Here is a 22,606-nt window from a genome sequence, read left to right on the forward strand (position 1 = left end):
GTTGAGGTTTATTTTGTGAAGTAACTACTGAAACTAGATTGGTTATAGCTGTAGACATGTGATTTTTGACCCTCCCCAAAATTTTATACATTTTAGTGCTTAAATGTCGATTTTAGGTCTAATATGCTATTTTAACTATTTTAATTTTTTTTACTTTATTTTTGTCGTAGAAGTGAAAACTAAAAAAAAAATCTTATATTTTAGGATTAAGCTTTGTTTTCATTTGCAAAAGGAAAAATTGCCAAAATATATTTTCTTTTAATCTAGCTTTACTAAATAAGTTAATGACTTTTGACTTTTCCCTGAGTCTAGTTAGTCGTTTTCCTTATATTTTCACTTGGTCTAGAAATAACAGTTATTATTATATTGGTATTTTTTATTACTCATTTAAAACAAAAGCAAAGAAAAGAAATGAAAGTGTAAAAAAAATATGTTTCCTTTAGTTTCCTCTAGTTTTAGGAACTTTAGGTTTTTGTTAAGTAGCTCTCAATGATTATAATATTTTTGTGGTAGTGTTGTTGATTTATTTTATTTAGCTAGTTACATATTTACAATACTTTTATTTGAAAGCAAATGCAAAAAAAGGGAAAAGAGCAAACACAGAATATTCCTTCAAAATCCTTTCTTATCCATCCTAACAATATCTTTTCACAATTCCATTTTGAGATTGGAAGAAAACTCACGTTTTTTAGAGGGGATGGGGCCACATGATTTATTTCTTTCTCTTCAAGACTCACTTGATAGATACTTTCTTGTAAGTCTATTTTTTTTTGTCCGTGCCAAAAAGAATAATTCCTTTTTTTATTTGGAAACAATTTACTTTTATGTAATAATTTATAGCCACACAAAATATATGTGTCTCATTTTACACCACAAATTCAAAAGTCTTCGCTCTTTTCTTAAACTCCGTCCCCAATCAAATGGGTTCAGTAAATTGAAATGGAGGGAGTATAAAAGATACAATATTATGCACAAAATAAGAGAGAAGGATCAGCTAGCTAAAGACCTAACGCCTAAGGAAGCAGCCGCAATACAGAGTAAACCCCTCAGCTGTTGAGCTCGATCTTCTCCGCAAAAATGAGCAGCCTTCTACTCTTCTTCTGGACAGAAGAGGCCCCCCCTCTCCCTTGATTCCCATCTAAAAAAAAACTCACAAACACACACGAGTTTGAAAGTCAAAAAATCAACACCAGATCTAAAAAAGAGTAGAAAAAGCTCTGAAAAGCAAAAAACCAAAGAAAAATGATGAGCTCCAGCTTGTATCAGTTTATGAGTTTTTATTTGGCAATTTTAAGGCCATATTGCTGCTGTTAAGTTTCATTGCTGTCAAGCTATTTTTTTTGGATCCGTGGAATTGCTAAGCTCCAACTTGCTGAATCTAGCCTTCATTCGGCTTTTCTTTGCCTTCTAAATCTCGCCCCTGTTAATTAGCACAATGAGAGATTTAGGAATTTGGCTATTGCTTGCTCGTAGAGAGCGTTAACTGTTGAGTGTACCTTTCGAGTCGTCGAGTTCGAGATTCCGACGTGGTCTTGGTTAACAGATCCGTTCGTATTGAACTTCATTGGTCCGATCTTCTTTGTAAATGGGCAGGGGTCACTTTGCTAAATTGAAAGCTGCAAAAGGTCCGTCATTTTGTTCTAATTCATGCGTTGCCGTCAATCCTTGTTTGCTTTACTTTATTTGTTATTTGAGTTAATGTATAATCTGTTCTTAATCATTTCCTTCTCTTAACACATTTCTTTCTCATGAATGGATTAGTATCATGTTTTGTTTCGTTCATTAGTAGATCTTTAATTGCTCTGCTTCATTGAACGTTGGAGTTGGTATTTCATAAAAATTGAATGTTGTTAATAATTGAATGTTGAATGGCCAGAGATTCTGTTTCATTGAATGTTTTAATGTTCTATTGGGCATATAAGGAAAATGGGTTAGATTTTGGAATAATTAACGTGTGTGAGGGTTTGCTAAATCTATTCTGTTAATGTTTGGAGATGTGATACACATGCTTCTGTCTTTGAACTAATTATCCAATGAATGTAATTATCACAACAAACTGTTTTGATTTATTTTTGTTTCATATTTGAGCTTAAGAACTACTATATGAGAAGAACATTCACTAGTGAGTAACTGGGAATTGATATGTTTATGTGAATGTACAAGAATGTTAATGCTTTCTCAACATACCATTTTGTTGGCACGGTTGGCGCGATTAATAATAATTCATTGTGGCTATGGGTACGATTCCCGTGATATGGTCACGATACACAAATCTCAATTCGGGTGTGCATTTTATGTGACCCTGCCATAATTTTTAATAATAATAAAAATAAACATGTTGTAAGCCCGGGTGTACATTTCATGTGACCCGTTTCTAATTTCCAACAAAGTTTAAATAAAGCATGTCATGAACCGTGGGTGCATTTCATGTAGCGTGACTTGCGATGCGTTTTAAATAACTTTGAATTGTCCTAAAAGTATTAAAAGCGGTTATAAAGTTAAAAATGCACATAGGTTTAAAAGTGTTTTAAAAATCAGATAACTAGGCCGATAATAATAGTTGAGAGACTGTGCTAAAACCATGGAACCCGGGAATGCCTAACACTTTCTCCCGGGTTAACAGAATTCCTTACCAAGATGTGACAATAGTTGAGGTAGTAAAAAGGAGGTGTGACAATAGCTGATTCCTTTGCTTGGATGATATTGTTTCTATTGTTGTTTCTATTGTAGATTCCCTTGCCGGAATGTTATTATTGCATTTGTTTGGGTGAGGAAGAGTACAAAACACGAAGGGTGATGCCGTGCATGATACTATGAGTGAGTGTTAATGCATGAAGGGTGATGCCGTGCCGATATTGTAAGTGTTAATGCACGAAGGGTGATGCCGTGCCATATTATTGAGAGTAAAAGCACGAAGGGTGTTGTCGCACCATGATTATGAGAGAGTAAAAGCACGAAGGGTGATGATGTGCCGTTTGTGTTGATTTCTATGGTGAGTATGAGAGTAAAAGAACGAAGGGTGATGCCGTGCATTTGGTACTGTGTTATCATTTTCTTTTCTTCGAGTTTGATATTTACTTTGTCTCTTTACTTTATTATTGTCATAACCTGATATTCCCCTCAGCATGTTCCCCCCTTTTCCCGTCTTATTCTGCTAAATTCTTGTTATTATTGTTTCTTGTATGATATAACTGCACAAGTTTATATGGTTGTCACATCCTAGCCTAGTCACTACTTCACCGAGGTTAGGCTCGATACTTACCAGTACATGGGGTCGGTTGTATTGATACTACACTCTGCACTCTTTTGTGCAGATCCTGATACTGGACCCTATAGTCCGTAGTTCGAGGTTGCTGCCTTCAGTCCAGTGGAGACCCGAGGTAGTCCATCAAGCATTTGCAGGCCTTGGCATCCCCTTCTATCATATTTCCATTCTGTTTTTATCTATTTCTGAGACAGATGTGTATTTTTCCTTGTTCAGACCACTATTTGTAGTATTCTTAGACAGTCCGTGAGATTGTGACACTAGTTTTGGGTGGAGTTTTATTATGGATTCGTATTTGTATTAAGTTAAATTGTTAAATTTCGTTCTTCCGTATTTTTATTCCGCCGTTGTTCTTATGTTAACTTGTAAATTGTTAAAAGATAAGTAAAAAGGTAAAATAATAAAAAACATTGGCTTGCCTAGCGGGTTCAATGTTAGGCGTCATCATGGTCCCGACGGTGGGAAATTCGGGTCGTGACAAGTTGGTATTAGTGCTCTAGGTTGCTTGTATCTCACAATTCATGGACAAGCTTAGTAGAGTCTGCGGTATCGGTACGGAGACGTTTGTGCTTATTCCCAGCGGCTACAAAGTTTAGGAATGACTTCACATCTATTCTTCTCTGTTGTGCGATTTGATTTCTCAATGCTAATTAAACTTCTACTCTGTTCTTTCGCAGATGGCGAGAACATGTGCTTCTTCATCCACTGATCAGCAGCCTGAGCCCTCAGTGGCAGCTCTTACGAGGGGCAGAGGACGAGGTCGAGGCCGTGCTAATGGCCGCGGTAGGGGCAGGGCTCAGCCCAGAGCAGTAGCACCAGTGGCAGAGCCTCAGGTAGAGTTTGAGGAGGAGGCTCCAACCCAGACCGTTCCAGCAGGGCCAACTCAGGTCCCAGAGGGGTTCATCGCTACCCCGATACTCTAGGATGCTCTGGTCCGTTTAGTGGGCCTTATGGAGAGTTTTGCCCAGACAGACTTACTTCCTGTAGCACCAGCCATCTCTCAGGCTGGGGGAGGAGCACAGACTCCCGCTACCCATACTCTAGAGCAGATGGCTCTTCAGTTTCAAACTCCAGCAGCTTAGCCAGCTGGGGTAGTTCAGCTGGGTGTTGTAGCTCAGACCGGTGATGGAGCAGCTATGTCTGCTGATGCTTTGTGGAGGTTGGACAGGTTCACCAAGCTTTTCACCACTACTTATGGCAGTACATCTTTTGGAGGATCCCCAGGACTATTTCGACAAATGTCATGAGGTTCTACGGAACATGGGGATAGTGGAGACTAATGGAGTCGACTTTGCTATATTTTGTCTGTCAGGTTCCGCTAAGACTTGGTGGAGAGATTATTGTTTGGCTAGACCAGCTGAGTCACCAACTTTGACTTTTGACAAGTTCTCCCAGCTATTTCTGGAGAAGTTTCTTCCTATCACTCAGATAGAGGACTATCGGAGGCAGTTTGAGCGCCTCCAACAGGGTTCTATGCCTTGGCCTGTCATGCTCTTATTATACTTCCCACCGAGAGAGAGAGAGGGTGAGGAGGTTTATCGAGGGACTAGCTCAGCCTATTAGATTGCAGATGGCTAAGGAGACGGGAGTGAGATTTCTTTCCAGGATGCAGCCAATGTGGCCAGATGAGATAAGATGGTTCTATTGCAGGGTAGTGGTCAGGGGTCTGACAAGAGGCCCCGTCATTCTGGCAGGGTCAGTGGTGCCTCATCCGGAGGCAGAGATTCTTTTGGTAGGGCTCATCCTCCCAGGCCGTTTAATTGAGCACTCCGGACTTCTCACGGTGCTCTAGGTGGCCGTGGTTCTCATATGCAGTATTCTGATATGTTACCCTACAGTGCACCACCAGCTCCTCTCAATGCACCTCTGCTCCAGAGTTAGCATGGTGGTTACTCAGGCCGTCAGGGTTAGTTCCAGGGTCAGCAGTCTTAGCAGCCAAGGTATTGTTATACATGTGGTGATGTGAGGCACATTGTTAGGTTTTTCCCTCGAGCTTCGAGTAGTTCTCACCACCAAGGTTCTCGTGCTATGGTTCTAGTACCAAGTGTTCCACAGCCCGCTCAGCTAGCTAGAGGTAGGGGTCGAGGTGTTAGAGGTGGAGGTTAGACAGCTAGAGGTGGAGGCCAGCCAGTAGGAGGCCGTCCTCGGGATGTAGTTCAGAGTGGTGGGCCCCAGCCCCTATGTTATGCTATTCCAACTAAACTTGAGGTTGAGGCCTCCGATGTAGTTATCAAAGGTACGGTTTCAGTTTGCAGTAGAGATGCTTCAGTTCTATTTGATTCAAGGTCCAAATATTCCCATGTGTCATCTTATTTTGCCCCTTATCTGGTTGTGCCTCGTAATTCTTCGAGTGCTCTTGTATATGTGTCTATACCAGTGGGTGATTCTATTGTGGTAGATCGTGTCTATCATTCGTGTGTGGTTGTTATTGGGGGTCTTGGGACTAGCGTAGATCTCCTACTTCTCAATATGGTGGATTTCAATGTCATTTTGGGGATGGATTGGTTATCCCCTTATCATGGTGATGATATAGAGGAAAACCCTTCTACAAACCGCCTATAATATCCTGCTAGCCCTAGGATGCGGACTTCTGATGGTGTTGTAGGTCTCGGTCAATTCTTTACTGCATCAATCTTATGAGTGTCGACACTAATACCCTCGTCAGATATCACATGGCCAAGGAACGCTACTAAGTTCAGCCAAAATTCACATTTGGAGAGCTTAGCATATAACTTACGATCCTGAAGCGTCTGTAATACTATTCACAAGTGGCCCGCATGTTCCGCCTCCGAACGAGAATATACTAGAATGTCATCAATGAATACAATCACGAACACATCAAGATAGGGCCTAAATATAGTATTCATGAGATCCATAAAAGCTGCTGGGAAATTTGTTAGCCCGAACGACATCATCAAGAACTCAAAGTGCTCGTATCTTGTCCGGAAGGCCGTCTTTGGAATATCCTTCTCCTTAACCCTCACCTGATGATACCCTGAACGTAAATCAATCTTGGAGAAATACTTGGCACCCTGGAGTTGGTCAAACAGGTCATCAATTCTTGGAAGTGGATACTTGTTCTTTATAGTAAACTTATTTAACTGTCGATAGTCGATACACATCCGTAACGATCCGTCTTTCTTCTGCACGAATAGGACTGGTGCACCCAAAGGTGAAGTGCTAGGTCTAATGAAGCCCTTATCCATCAAGTCCTTCAACTGCACCTTCAACTCTCGCAACTCTGCCGGGGCCATTCTGTATGGAGGAATAAAGATCGGTTGAGTGTCAGGCAATATATCAATGCTAAACTCAATCTCCCTTTCAGGAGGAAGGCCTGGGAGTTCATCTGGGAATTTGTTGACCACGGGGATTGATTATAAAGTAGGCGGTTTCGCCTCCGCATCTCTAATGCGAAGGAAATGATAAATGTAACCTTTTGAGATCATTTTCCTTTCCTTAAGATAGGAAATAAACCTACCTTTTGGTGTAGCAATATTCCCTTTCCATTCAATGATGGGTTCACCAGGAAATTGAAACCTAACCATCTTCGTACGACAGTCAACATTTGCATAGCATGAGGCCAACCAGTCCATTCCCATTATCACATCAAAATCAACCATTTCTAACTCAAATAAATTTGCCGAGGTTTGATGACTACAAATCATCACAGTGCAACCTCTATATACCCTTCCAGCAATCACAGAATCTCCTATCGGAGTAGATACCGCAAGTGGTTTACTTATCAATTCAGGTTCAATGCCAAACATATTAGCCACAAAGGGTGTAACATATGATAATGTAGATCCCGGATCAATCAGCACATATACATCATAAGAAAACACAGATAATATACCTGTAACAACATCTGGAGATGACTCGAGATCCTGTCGACCTACTAGAGCATAGGTTCGATTTTGACCACCACTCAAACTCGGCACTGCACCTCTACCTCTACCACAACCTGTCGACTGCTGAAAACCCCGTGCTGGAGGTCGAACTGATGAGGAAGAAGCAGACACAGATCCAGTCGGCTGAGCCATACCATCAACTCCCCTGTTAGGACAATCCCGCATCATATGGCTAGGTTGTCCGCAAGAATAACATGTACCAGAACCTCGACGGCACAGTCCAAAGTGGGCCTTGCCGCACTGATCACAACGTGGTGATGTGGGTCTCGTCTGACTAGTATCCCTGTGATGTTGCGAGCCTGATGCCTGCGAACTCTGACCTGGACCAAAATGGGTAAATCGATCATATCGAGGCCTCTGAAACTGTGGAGGATCACTAGCTACAGGTGGCACCGAACTCCTCGAAGACTGGGGCCTGACGCTGCCTCTGAAGTAATTAGAATACCTTGCAAATCTCGCCCTCTTATGTTGGCCCCTATCCTGCCCCCTATCTGCCCTCTGCTGGCACTTACGATCCTCTAGGGTCTGGGCATAAGCCTGAATACGGGAAATATCCATGCCCTCCACCAAGGAGGCTGTCGTGCACTCATTTATCAGATGTAGTCCCAATCCGTTCACGAACAAATGCACCCTATCACTCATCTCGGCCACCATATGGGGAGCATACCTTGCTAAAGAATCGAACTGCATAGTGTACTCTCGCACACTCATATTACCTTGTCTAAGGTTCAAGAACTTATCAGCTCTAGCTCGTCGTATCTCAATTGGCAAGTAGTGATGAAGAAAGGCCTCAGAAAATTCCTTCCACACAGCTGGAGGAGCGTTCGGACCCCTGGATCTCTCCCAACTATCATACCAGAGAATCGCTAAATCCCGTAGCTGATAAGAAGTCAACTCTACTATCTCTGTATCACTAACATGCATAACCCGCAGTGTACGATAAACCCGGTCAATAAAAGTCTGCGGGTCCTCCTTGGGGTCTGATCCGGTAAACACTGGAGGGTCTAAATTAATAAAATCACGAACTCTCATACTAACTGGTTTATCAGCAGCTCCTGTATTCTGCCTCTGAGCCTGAGCAGCTACCATGCTAGTCAATAACTGCAAAGCACTCCGCATATCCTGGTCTGTAGTGCCAGATGGAGGAACTGGAGGTGCTGGGTGCCTCCTAATATCCTCTGGAGGAGATGGGGTAGATGAGGTATGAGACGACCTCACTTTGGCCTGCTCTGGCTTGGGGCACCTGACTGGTACCTCTCCCGCAGCTGCATCAAGCCGTCTACTAATTGTTTGCTTCATAGTCGAAGGCATCACTGAAAGAAAACACGGTGAATATTAGAGACGAACACTTACGACTCAACTCTACGCCCGATCTAGATTTAGGAAGAAGGTAACAACCCTAGATGTCATGTAGCCTCCTGATTATAAATGTGGCGCGCTACACATCCATAATCAAGACTCTACTAGACACGGCTCATAGACAATCCCTAGGATAGACTTGCTATGATACCAAGTTTGTCACGACCCAAACTGGAGGGCCATGACTAGCACCCGACCATACTTTCCGAGCACCAACGTACATTTTATCTAACCTTTTTTTATTATCTTTTAGGGTTGATGAGATCAATATAAATGGTAGACATGGATCATGGACAACCAACAATAAAATATGATGGCATGAACATACATAGCAGGGGATGACCAGACAATCAAGAAACTACATATAAGGTACGAGCTACCACGCTACCATGAAAGACTATACAACAAAAACCAGCCGACAAGGCATACCAAACTATACATGAGTCGACACTTGTCTATGAGCCTCTAAATGAACATAAGTGCTGCAACATAGCCGGAACAGGGCCCCGACATACCCATAATGTCTATAACAAAAATGCATACCAAGACCACGGCAAGTCCGGAGAAGGGATCTCGCCAATCACTGCTGAACTGGACAACCTACTGTGGTGGGGGAGCTGCACCTGCCTGTCTATTAAGTCCTGCAGCACAACATGCAGCGTCCATAAACAAAAGGACGTCAACACGAATAAAGTACTAAGTATGTAAGGCAGGGAACCATAAATACGAACAGTAATGTAAGCAGGGATAGAGAATATACAACCTGGAACATCTGAGTACCTCTGAGGGCTACTGACATGAAATGCATGATACATATGTATGTATACATAAACTTTTAAAACATACGCCTCTGTGGGCATCATCATCATCATATCGTACCCAGCCATAATAGGCTCGGTAAAAATGTACCCGGCCGTCATAAGGCTCGGTAGAATCATACCCGGCCACGTGGAGCTTGGTAAAATCCAACTGATCAGTGGTTGCACAATAGGTGTCGTACCCGGCCGACTATAGCGCGGCTCGGTAGAGTAAAATAGATACATATATATAATGCATGCTCGACTCATGGAATCACATTCTAAACCTTTCGGAGTGACGTAAGGTCGGTATCCTCTGTACACGTTATTAGGACCAACTCTTCATTACGAACCTTATAAGAATCAGGAAGTACCAACAACATTGATAACATAAGAATAAGAGAAGCAACATTAACATCAATCGTTCCATAAGAGGGAAAGCAATGTAAGTACTGCTAGCTTCTAAGAGTAGATTATCTTTGGAAGCTCGTTTGTGAGCACGTGATTTTTGCATTACGAAAAATTGCTCCAAAATAAATCAAAATAAATTTCTTTTACTGTGTAATTTGTGAATTTGCGTGGTGTTAAATATTTGTATTATGTCCGTAAATGTTTATATTTGTCATAATAAAATAAAAATAAAATAAAATACATATTGCATGCATATAGGATTTAATTATGCATTTAAGAGATAATTTAAATAAAATCACAAAAAATATGCATTCGTTCTATTTTTTTTAACTGTGTGATTAATGTTTTGACTATGTGTTAAATAGTTGTTATGAAGTAATTAATATTTTTATGTAAGGTTAAAAAATTGTTTTATAATTTTATTAGGATTTCTTTTTATTAATAATAAAATCAGAAAATAAAATATACAAGTGTAAAGATTGGACCTGGATTAAAATCCAGGCCCAAATCAATTTACCCCCTGTCAGCCCAATCCAAACAGCCAAGTCTGACCCAGTCCCAAGCTAAGACCAAACGACGTCGTTTGGTCACCCCTTATCAAGGGCCGTTGGATTAAATACAACCAACGACCAAGATCTCATCACCCTAACCCGTGATCAGTACCCGACCCACTGCCCCGTTTCAACCCGTCCCCTAACTTAAACCAAACGACACCGTTTGGTTAAGTGAATAGATCTCAGCCATCCATTCTGCCTAATCCAACGGTCCATATCCACCCACCATTCCCCTATATAAACCCGTAACCCTTTACCCGGCCCCTAACTAAACACCCCCTCTCCGCTCCTGTTCATCATCGTTCCAAACAGACCTCTAACCCTAGCCGCCCCTATTCCCCTTCGCCTGAAACCCGGCGGCATCAACGCCGCCGGTCACCAACTTAACACCCTAGGACCCCCTGAACACCCTCTATCCGAATATGTTACCAGCTTGGTTCGAATCTCCCTGGAGGTTCTCGAATCTTCACTTGAAGATTCGAGCCAAGTTCAGACCTAAACCAAACAACACCTAGTTAACACCATAGCTTCCCCTAGTCATCCTGAGTATGGATCTGTTGGTTGTTTGGCTCGAATCAGTCCCGAACTTCTCGAATCTTCTTTTGAAGATTCGGACCAAACAAGAACAGACTCAGATCTGTTTCAAACTAACACCAAATGACCCCTAGGCTACCCTCATCATTGTGTCATGTTTGGTTATTCTCGAATCTGACCAGAAATGGTTAAATCCCAAATCGAGTTTTCAAGAACCCTAAAAATACCAAACTTCCGGATTCGGTTCAGATTATGATGAAGATTGAGGTTTAATCAACCTTAGTCGAAGTATTTTCAGTGGAAAATACTTCGACTAAGGTCAGTTTGATTTCAAACAAAAAAGGTCCAAATCCAAGTCGAGTCGGAATAAAATTGAAAATTCAAAGGTATTTTTTCTATTTATATTGTGTATTATATATGTATTTTTGTGTTTGTTTTAGTCTGTATAATTTTTCAATCTGTTATTATCATACTGTCTCCTACTCGTCTACCTAATTTTAAATGTGAATTGTTTCTGATTGATTGTGCTTAGTTACAATGTGTGTAATCGACTCGATTTAGTTCGTCGATTAGTTATATTATGAATTTTCATTCATAATAATACTGATTGAAACAACCTGTTTTCTATCATTATGTACTGTTTGTTGACAGATATTGTAGATAATCATCAGTTAAATCATCCTGGTTTATATGAATCTGTCAATAAGTGTTGTATATATGTTATCTGAACATTAAAGTGTCAAGGGCATTGTTAGTATTGGCAATGATCCTGTATGTGTCTGATTTTGGTTCAATGTTAAATCCAGTCTGAATTGTTGTGATAACTTCAGTAATGTTGTTATGATGTTAGTTCTGAATTCAGTATAATATTGCTGTAATGTCCAGTTTGAATTCAAGTTTGCAAAAGTTGGTCAAATGCAATTGTGTTAGGAGGTTAATAGGATTGGTTATAGCTGTAAATCAGGAGATAACTAAGTTTGTACAGATTTTAGAATCTGTTTTGCTATAGGTTCTGATTTTTCAGTAATAACATCAAGATTTCAGGGGCATTTCTGGGAATGAGCAGTAAAAAACAGGGTGTTAGTGCTAGTATATTATAATGTAATGTTAGTGGCTATTAGTTAATGATACTAATGGGGAACAAGGGATAATGGGCTGCTGAAAATCAGGGAAAAGGTTTTACATAATGGGATTTTCTGTTTTTTAAAAAAAGAAGGGGGTCCAAGAAGCACTTAAATTGCCTAAGACCAGCCCTGTATAAATACAAGAGCTGGACAGACAGTTAATGGGAGACAGAATTTTAAGAGAGAAAAAAACAGAATTTTGAAGAAAAAAACAGAATTTTCAGAGAGAATTTCTAAGGGCAGAATTTTTCAGAGGGAAAATTTTAAGAAAGAAAAAGAAAGTCAGAGAGAATTTTTAAGAGAGAATCTTTAAGAGATTTTGAGGGCTGAGATTTTAAAGAAAGGAAACCGAAAATAGAACACTCACATATACACTCACACACAGATACAACAGCAGAAACAGAAAATCAGAAACAAACTGAATTTGTAGCTGAAGAAAAGCTGAAATCTGAAATATTGTTCTTGTGTTGAATCTGTTCAACTTTGTGTGATTCCACTGTTCAGTTAAAATCTGAAGTGTCTTTCAAAGTATTTTACTGTGCATCTGGGCTCTTCGAATCCTATTCTTGATCAGATTTACTGTGTTATCAGTATATTCTACTGAATTTGTTACTGCTGTAACTGCTGAAACTTACTTCTTCTACCTCCATTTTCAGGTATATGTCTTTTAAATTTTAAGTTGGAAAGAGATTTCAGCATGACCCGTCAATGAAGCTTGAATTGAAATGTTATTTTCCAATTGTCCAAGTTCATTAGTTCTAATTTCATTTTTATGTTAGTTAACTAATAGTGAATTCAATTTGATAGCTATGAGTTAAATTGTCTTATTTTGAAACTCATATAAAGTTTTGTAATAATGTTAGCTATTCCGAAATCTCATTGGTATAGATATACGTGAATTGTCAAAACAGGGAGTGAGACATAAAAATGGGCCATTGATTACATCCCATAATACCATTAGCTAAATGTAATGATTAAGAAGTTACATTAGTAGAATATCTTGTAACAAATATGATTTTGTTTAGGTTGGTATAAGTTATTATATGGTATGATGACAGGTATAATCATATGAGTAAAGTAAGTTGGTATAGCTCATCATGATGTTAAAACGTTATGAATGTTTACGCCAAACAGTTAGGTTGTATGTAAGGTAACTTTGTTGAATTAACTTGCATAATAATGCCTTTTCTATAAATTCGATGCTTATCTACTTTCATAAAGCAAAGTGACGAAATAATTAGGTCTATTAAGATTAAAACGAGTATGTGAGAATAAGTTGAGTTGTATATACACAAATGGCAACATCTTAAATCAATGGTAATTAAAAAAAGAATTTGCGTTAAGTAATTATGAAAATTCCCGGAAAATAGTTCCTTCCTTTATGAATCATTTATTTTCGGTTTAATATGCAATTTATTCTTGGCATATATATATATATGTCACATTTGTTTTAAAGTTAGTATTAATCATATTTTTATTCTGTCCTTTGAATTTGAATAATTGGAATGAATATGATTTATATTCGGAAATTATAATCAATGGTCGATATTTAATAAATTGTGGATTATTTTCCAAAAATTTAAAGAATATCTTAAAACGAGATTTCTCGTGATATAACAAACATTTTTTTTTGGAAATTCCATAACATCATTACAAATATGTTGCGCAATTAGGGATACGTTCGCGTACCCTGATTATACTTTTAAAAGCAAAATTTCGGATTATGCGTACGCGCAATTTCGAATGATTATTTAATAAAAGGATTTTTCTAAAAGGCGTTAAATCAATTTCATAAAAATCCGATATGTACGGTTCATTATTCAAGAAAAATAATTATTCTTGATTCAACGCAATCTCGAAAAAATGTGCTTAATAAATATATTGTCAAAAGTAATTGTGTACACGTGCGCGTGACACAATTCCGCATCTTTTTAATTTATAACACGAATATACGTACGCGTAATTCGATTCAAAGAAGGTTTCTCAATCATAATAAGTATAAGCGGTAGTAAAATCAGATAACATCAATATTTAATAAAATCAAGTTGATTAAGCCAATAATAAAAACAGTTAAGCGACCGTGCTAGAACCACGAAATTCGGAAATGCCTAACACCTTCTTCCGGATTAACAGAATTCCTTACTCAGGATTTCTGGTTCGCAGAAAAATAAACAGAGTCATATTCTCCTCGATTCAGGGATTATAATTGGTGACTTGGGACGCCTCAAAATTCCCAGGTGGCGACTCTGAAACAAATAAACAAATCCCGTTTCGACTGTCCTTTAATTGGAGAAAACTCCCCACGCGCCCCGCGGGCGCGGCTAAAAGGAGGTGCGACAGCTCTGGCGACTCTGCTGGGGAAAACTAGAGTGTTATTGTAACCCAGAACCATTGGTTCAGGGTTTAAAGAATTCGAGCTTAAAATATCTGTTTTTATTGGCTTTACTTACTATATAATTTTCAACTGTTTATATGCTAATATGCTAAATGTTTTTTTTACCGCTTTAATATTATTTGAATTGTGAATATATACAACTGCTACGAAACCCCCTTCTTTCTGAGTCTTCTGAATTTATGGTGTACACGTGCGCGTGACCCACCTTTCTGTTAAAGTCATACCAAATAAGACGGAGTTGGGACAAGTAACTAGGCCGGGCAGACTTTCGTGCTCCCGGTACGTTGCCCCCGCTTCGGCTCAAACTGTCCGTTTGGGTAAGCCAGGTTTAGAACAATCAACCTAAGGTTTTACACTTAGAATAACTCAGCCATGTACCGGATCCCTAGTAGGAACGAATATTTGCATCATATGCATTTGGCCTTGGAGACTCAACACAGGGGTTGGGTCTGTCTAGGACAGGTGAACCCAAAATTAAAAGACCATCATGATGCATCCTACTTGTTACTTGTGCATTCATTTGCCTCGAACATGCTTGTTGACCAGCTTAAATAAAATCATGGTAAGAAGCAAGGAATAAAATGGGTTGCTTTAAAAATTTCGAAAAAATATAGTTTTAAATTTTGAAATAAAAATATTTAATAAAAAAAAAATCGAAAATAATTTTTAGTATAAATTTTTCCAAAATAAATTTTGACTTTATTAAAATTAAATTTCAGATACAAAATGAGCACTACGCAAAGCCCCTCATCCACAAGTACGGAGGAATTTCTATGTCAGCTTCAAATGTGGTGGTATGATTTAGGCGAAGACGGTCAAAAATGGGTCGTCAAGCATTTGGGAAATCTCACGGACATTATGAAAGTTAAGCCTCGGGATGATCTGATTACGGCATTAGTAACTTTCTGGGACCCTGTACACAATGTTTTTCGTTTCTCTGACTTTGAGCTTACTCCTACATTAGAGGAGGTAGCTGGCTATGTTGGTTTTGACGGAAGTTTAAGAAATCAAAGCTTGATATTCACAAAGGCTCCTTCAATACATCGATTCTTCGGTCTTCTGAACATCAGCAGTCAAATCAGGAAAAGCAATGTCATCAATGGATGTTGTTCCTTCAACTTTTTGTATTCCAGATTTGGAAAGTCAGATGGGTTCGAAATTCATGAGAAAGGCCTTACTAATAAGCAAAACAAAGACACTTGGCAGATGCACCGTCGATTTGCTTTCATGGTGGCTTTTCTAGGAGTCATGGTCTTCCCAAATAAAGAGCGAACAATTGATATTCGCACCGCAAAAGTTGTGCAAATCCTCACCACTAAAGAAAATCACACCCTTGTCCCCATCATTCTATCAGATATTTATCGGGCTTTGACTTTATGCAAATCAGGAGCGAAAGTTTTCGAAGGATGCAAAATTTTGTTGCAAATGTGGGTGATTGAACATCTCCAACAACAACCCAAGATCATACAGTATGGGTCGAACAAAGCTAATTGCATCGAGAGCTATGAGGAAAGAACAAAAAATTATCAAACTCCAGGAGGGATAGAAGCATGGGTATCTCGTCTAAAGGCTTTAACGGCGAATCAAATTGAATGGACTCTGGGATGGCTCCCGATGAGAGAAGTAATACATATGTCAACCTCAAATAGTTATCTACTACTATTGGGATTGAGAAGCATTCAGCCATATGCACCACTAAGAGTCCTAAGGCAACTAGGGAGATATCAAATAGTTCCTGATGAGGAAGATTTGAGTATGCAAGTAATCGAATTACACCCAGAAGCCACTATTCCCGAAGCTCTACTTCAGCAGATGTGGAATGGGTGCCGATACTTGAAAAGTGATACTCAAGTCCTAGACGCTACCAAGGGTGAGATAAATCCTGGATATGCAAGGTGGTTCGAAAAACGGTCTCGTGTGGATGATGTGCCGGAACCTGAGCTAAAAAGGCCAACAAAAAGACCCCATGTTCAAAATTTCAATGATAAAATCCAAGAGCGGTTAATCTGGGGAGAAAAAGAAAAAGGGTACAAAGCCACTATCCATGCCCTAAAAGAAAATCTAAGAAGCCTCAGTTTGGAGAAAGATTTGCAAGAACAAGAAGCCAAAGGCGAGAAAAAGAGTCTAGCTTGTGAGAATGAAAATCTTCATGCTCGATTCCAAAAAATGAAAAGAGTCTCTGAAACGCCAAAGAGAAGCTGGAAAGATCAAAAAACCATCGCCAATCTCTTCGAAAAAATGCAAGATTATGATTCCATTCTTGCGGAAAACGAAAGGGCATTGAGCAAAGCAAAAGAAAGGATCCAACAATTAAACGAAGAAGCCAGATCTAACAAGGAACGCCAAGATAGGCAATCCGAAAAAGACAAGGCTCAATTCAAGAAGGAAAAAGACTATTGGATGCGATCAGAAGACCAGCTTCGTGCACAACTAGAAGAGGCAAGAAGATGCAACAGAGAATACCAACAAGCAGACCTCGACAGGGAAAGATCACAAGCAAGATTAGAGCAGGCCAGACTCCGAGCTCTATTAGAATCAGCTTTAGATCGTGAAAACCGTGTCAGAGACATAGCCACCACTCGTCAGCAGCAATTGCAAGACCAAGACCAACGTCTCCAAGGTTTCAGGGCACAAATCCACGACTTGGCAGTCTTCACATCTCAAAGTTATGTAAACTGCCAAGGAATGGATTATGAAAGGTTTACAGAGCATGCGCCCACTTTTGCTCGTCATCTAGCAATAGAGTTGGAAAGGATGTATCGTACGCTGGGAGGCCATCCAGGTCAAGCCCCACATTGAGCAGATAATCCAATATTAGAGAACAAAAGTGGAAAGTGGGGCATTTTGTGAGATGTTATGAATTGTATCTTTTATTTTGATTTAAGTGTGTGTGTTTCAAGCTATTTTCTTAAAGTTTTCAAATGTAATTCCATCTTTGTGTAATAAATAAACATGATTGACTTTGGTCCGAACTACGTAAGGTCTGATTCATACGTAGGCAATCTCTAAAATTCGACCACCACGATAAAAATATATATAGTAAATAAAAGCGAATGACAATTTTTCAATTTCAAGAAAGCTGGGACGACACAAGCAACCGAGCGAATGCATAATAGAAAGGGATTATTTGTCTAGGAGCATTGCATCTCAACGTGTGATTATATATGTGTTAAACTCTCAAAACTAACAAGTTTGTCCATTTTCAGAATTCAACCAGTTAGTTTCTCTAAAGAGTATACTGGCATATTATCACTATCATACAAGATCAAAAGGACCAATACCCGAAAGTATGTCTATCCCAGATGTTGACACAGGTATGGAGATAGAAGAGATGGATGTCGGGAAAATGAAAGAAGAAATGCTTAAGCTCAAGCAGCAAATGGCTGAAATGTACCAAGCTTGGTCTACAGGACAGTTACCCCCATCTTACCCAAATAACCCTGCTCCATCAATGATCCAAACTCAGGATAATATCACCACTGAATTATCCCCAAGTTTCCCCATTTATCAGCACTACCGAGGCACTACCTCTCAGACACCACAGTCTCCACCTCCAAAACCAGTTCCGTACCTTCCTCCACCTATGACTCCTGTTTTTGTAGCACTTCCCCTGCTACATTTCACAAATCTCCTAGTGAGCCTACATTTCAGGCCCAAGACAACCAATATTACCCCCCGGAGCCCACCTTCAAAGCCTCCGAAATCAATTCAACTGCTCCTCGGTTTGATCTCCCAACCGAAATTGACAAGCCAGCCAAAAATGCTGAACAAGAAGAGATGTTCAGGAAGGTCAAAAGTCTAGAACAGTCGTTCCGAGACATGCGGGGATTAGGTGGGCAAGTCAGTGTAGCATACAAAGATTTATGCTTATTCCCTAATGTACAATTGCCATTTGGCTTCAAGATGCCCAAATTTGACCTATACAGCGGGCACGGCGACCCAGTAGCCCACTTAAGGGGTTTCTGTAGCAAGATGCGAGGAGCTGGGGGAAAGGATGAATTATTGATGGCTTACTTCAGTCAAAGTCTAAGCGGATCAGCTTTGGAGTGGTATACACGCCAAGACCATGGAAGATGGTATACCTGGGATGACCTGGCACAGGCATTCGCATACCATTTCCAATACAATCTGGAAATCATCCCAGATCGATTATCTTTGACCAAATTTGAGAAGAAACACAATGAAAGTTTCAGAGAGTATGGTTTTCGGTGGAGAGAACAGGCAGCAAGAGTGGATCCTCCTATGAAGGAGAGCGAAATGGTAGACTACTTCCTCCAAGCCTTGGAACCAACTTACTATGCCCACTTGGTTTCAGCGGTTGGAAAATCATTCAACGAGGTAGTGAAGATGGGAGGTATGGTGGAAGAAGGCCTCAAGACAAACAAAATCATGAGCTATTCAGCAATTAAGGCAACTACTCAAGCTATTCAAGGCGGGGTAGGAGGAATCGGAAGAAAGAAGAGGGAGGAAGCAACCGTAGTTGATTCAGGAATTTGGCCGGGACCCAGGGGTTCACCGCTTTACTATAATCAGCAACGACCTCGCCAATCAGCTTACCACCATGATTCATCCCAACATTACTATCACCCTTCAGAGCCTCATTTCGCCATTAACCACGCTCAAGCATACAATCAGCCACCTGTTCACACCAATTGGCGTGCTCCTGTCACACCAAATACCTACCCCCGAGCTTATCCCGGACCAGGTTTCAGGCCTAGGCCAGCATTCAGGGGAGAAAGGGAACAGAAAAAGAAAACTTACACTCCATTGGGAGAGTCTTACACTAGTCTGTTCCACAGGCTGAGACAGTTAGACATGTTGAGACCAATACAATCCAAGCTACCCAATCCTCCACCAAAGAATCTGGATTACACCATTAGCTGTGAATATTGCTCCGGTGCACCAGGCCATGATACGGAGAAATGTTGGCATTTGAAAAATGCAATACAAGAGCTGATTGATACTAATAAAATCGAGGTTCAAACCCCCGAAGCTCCAAATATCAATAGAAATCCGATGCCAGCCCATCAAGAGGCTAATATGATAGAAATCATACAAGCTGATGGGGAGACAAAGAAGCCGTCACAAACTGTCATGATGATCAAGTCTCATGAAACCAAGCCAGATAAACAGTTAATGGAGGAGAAGCCGGTGTCTAAGCATAACAAGAATGGTGATGAACCGTCTATGATAGTCGATGAGGGATCATCGAACAAAGTTGCCGCAAAACAAGAGAGGCCGAAGGTGATAGTACCAGGGGTTACTAACAAACTCGTTGTATTCGTGGAAGGAGCACGTACAGATCGGGTTATTATTGCACCTGTAATCCAGCTGCCAATCATCAACAACAAAGCCATCCCATGGAACTATGAACGGGTGACCGTAATGTACAAGGGCAAAGAAATCAAGGAAGAAGTGTGTGAGGTACAAGGCTTGACTCGTTCGGGAAGATGTTTTACTCCCGAAGAGCTGAGAAAAACTAAAAACAATCCAATGCCAACAAAGAAAGCTGTGACGGAAGAAGAGGCGGAGGAGTTTTTAAGAAAAATGAAGCTCCATGATTATTCTGTTGTGGATCAATTAAAGAAGACCCCCGCTCAAATTTCATTGTTGTCATTACTGATCCATTCAGAGGAACACCGTCTGGCGTTGATGAAAATCCTGAATGAAGCTCATGTTCCTGAAAAGATCTCTGTAAATCATTTGGGCAAAATAGCCAACAGAATCTTTGAGACAAACAGAATTACATTTGCTGATGATGAATTACCTGTGGAAGGTACCGAGCACAACAGAGCTCTTTACCTCACCGTGAAATGTGAAAACTCCGTAGTAACCCGGGTATTGGTCGACAATGGGTCCAGTGCAAACATATGCCCTCTTTCCACTTTAAACAAATTAAAAATTAAAGAGGAGAGGATCCAAAAGAATAGTATCTGCGTACGAGGATTTGACGGTGGAAGCAGAGATTCATTTGGCGACATAGTGTTGGAACTAACTATAGGGCCAGTTGAATTCACAATGGAATTCCAAGTGTTGGACATAACTGTCTCTTACAACTTGTTGTTGGGTCGACCATGGATCCATGCTGCTAAAGCAGTCCCGTCAACACTACATCAGGCTGTCAAGTTTGAATGGGACCATCAAGAGATAGTCGTGCATGGAGAAGAAAGTTTAAATGCTCACAACAGCACCATTATACCAGTCGAGGGAGCAGAAATTGACCAAGGACCATGGGTATACCAAGTGTCCGACACGGTGACGGTAGAGAAAATTCCAGAAGGAAAATACCTTGCGAGTCCAAAGGTATCCTCTACATCAGTCATGGTAGCTTATGAAATGCTGAAAAATGGCTTTATACCCGGCAAAGGTCTGGGCTTATCTTTGCAAGGAATTGTACAACCAGTATCTCTCCCCGAGAACTGGGGAACATTTGGTTTAGGATTCACACCTACCACCAATGACGTGATAAGAGCCAGAAAATTGAAACACCAAGCGTAGGTTCTTCAAAAACCAGTACCACAGCTGTCGAAGTCTTTTGTCAAGATCGGTGCTAAAAATCAGCTAATAACAACAATTCCTAAATCCCAGGTCAATCCTGAGGAGGAATTAATTGAAAGGTTCGAGAAATTGTTTAGTGATGTGAATATGCTGGAAGGCGGAGAAGGGTGTAGCAACGCAGAAGTTCAATTCGTTGGACCAAAAACAAAGCTCAATAATTGGAAAGCCACTCCTCTCCCAATTCGAAAGGAGTCTTGGTAGTTTATTTTGATTTTCTTTCAGTTTGTTTGGGATATTTCAAGGTTGTAATCCCAAAATTTATCTTACAGTTGGTTTGAAGCGTGCAAAACCTTGTTATCTTTCATTATCCAATAAAAAGCAGTTTCCTTTTTATTATCATTCCTAATAGCTTTCTTTTCTTTTTCTTCTTTTCTGTACAGTTCTTTTTACGCTGGCTCTAGTGATATGGCATGCATGAGGAATCTTCAGCCCAGTCTTAAAAATCAATCTGGTTCCGAAATATTAATTCAAGAAACATATTGTGATTATGAATCAGAATATGATGAAGATGAGGTTTTTGAAGAGATTAGTAAAGAGTTAATTCACTTTGAGGAAAAAATCAAACCTAACTTGAATGATACCGAGGATGTCAATATAGGGGACACGAGTAATGTCCGAGAAACTAAAATAAGTGTCCATCTCGCACCAAAGATCCGAGAAGAGTTAATTAAAGCACTCATAGAATTCAAAGATGTTTTTGCATGGTCGTATGACGACATGCCGGGCTTGAGCACTGATTTAGTGGTCCACAAATTGCCCACCGATCCAATGGTGCCTCCTGTCAAGCAGAGGCTGAGAAAATTCAAGCCTGATATGAGTATGAGAATTAAGGAAGAAATCACCAAACAATTGGAAGCAAAGGTCATTCGAGTCACTCGATATCCTATTTGGTTAGCTAATGTCGTTCCTGTACCAAAGAAAGACGGCAAAATTAGAGTATGCGTCGACTATCGCAATCTCAACAAAGCAAGTCCAAAGGATAATTTCCCATTACCCAATATCCATATTTTGATCGACAATTGTGCCAAGCATGATATAGGGTCTTTCGTGGATTGTTATGCCGGATATCATCAAATTCTAATGGATGAAGAAGATGCAGAAAAGACGGCATTCATCACACCATGGGGAACTTATTGCTACCGGGTAATGCCATTCGGTTTAAAAAACGCCGGAGCAACCTATATGAGAGCAATGACCACAGTGTTTCATGATATGATACACAAGGAAATTGAGGTATACGTGGATGATGTAATCATAAAATCAAAGCATCAGGCCAACCACGTTGGGGATTTGAGGAAGTTCTTCTTAAGACTTCGCAGGTACAACCTCAAGCTTAACCCTGCCAAGTGCGCATTCGGAGTTCCGTCCGGAAAGTTGCTGGGATTCATAGTCAGTCGACGAGGCATCGAGTTAGACCCATCAAAGATTAAAGCCATTCAAGAACTGCCACCTCCAAGAAACAAAACTGAAGTAATGAGTTTGTTAGGGAGGCTAAATTACATCAGCAGGTTTATTGCTCAGCTTACAACAACCTGTGAGCCAATTTTCAAATTGTTAAAAAAGGATGCTGCAGTCAAATGGACCAATGAGTGTCAAGAAGCGTTCGATAAGATAAAAGAGTACTTGTCGAAACCACCCGTGTTAGTCCCGCCAGAGCCAGGAAGACCTTTGATTCTTTACTTAACAGTCTTGGAGAATTCA

At 40.2% G+C, this 22,606-nt stretch overlaps 1 long non-coding RNA gene across 1 annotated transcript; it reads left to right on the top strand.

The window, feature by feature from the left end:
• Positions 1-982: 982 nt before the first annotated feature.
• On the top strand, positions 983-3,607 carry LOC138872649 (uncharacterized). Its single transcript, XR_011401122.1, has 2 exons — positions 983-1,625; positions 3,315-3,607. It is a non-coding gene; the product is annotated as an uncharacterized lncRNA (long non-coding RNA).
• Positions 3,608-22,606: the final 18,999 nt, after the last annotated feature.

The sequence above is a fragment of the Nicotiana sylvestris genome, chromosome 7, assembly GCF_000393655.2.
Source record: "Nicotiana sylvestris chromosome 7, ASM39365v2, whole genome shotgun sequence".
NCBI lineage: Eukaryota > Viridiplantae > Streptophyta > Magnoliopsida > Solanales > Solanaceae > Nicotiana > Nicotiana sylvestris.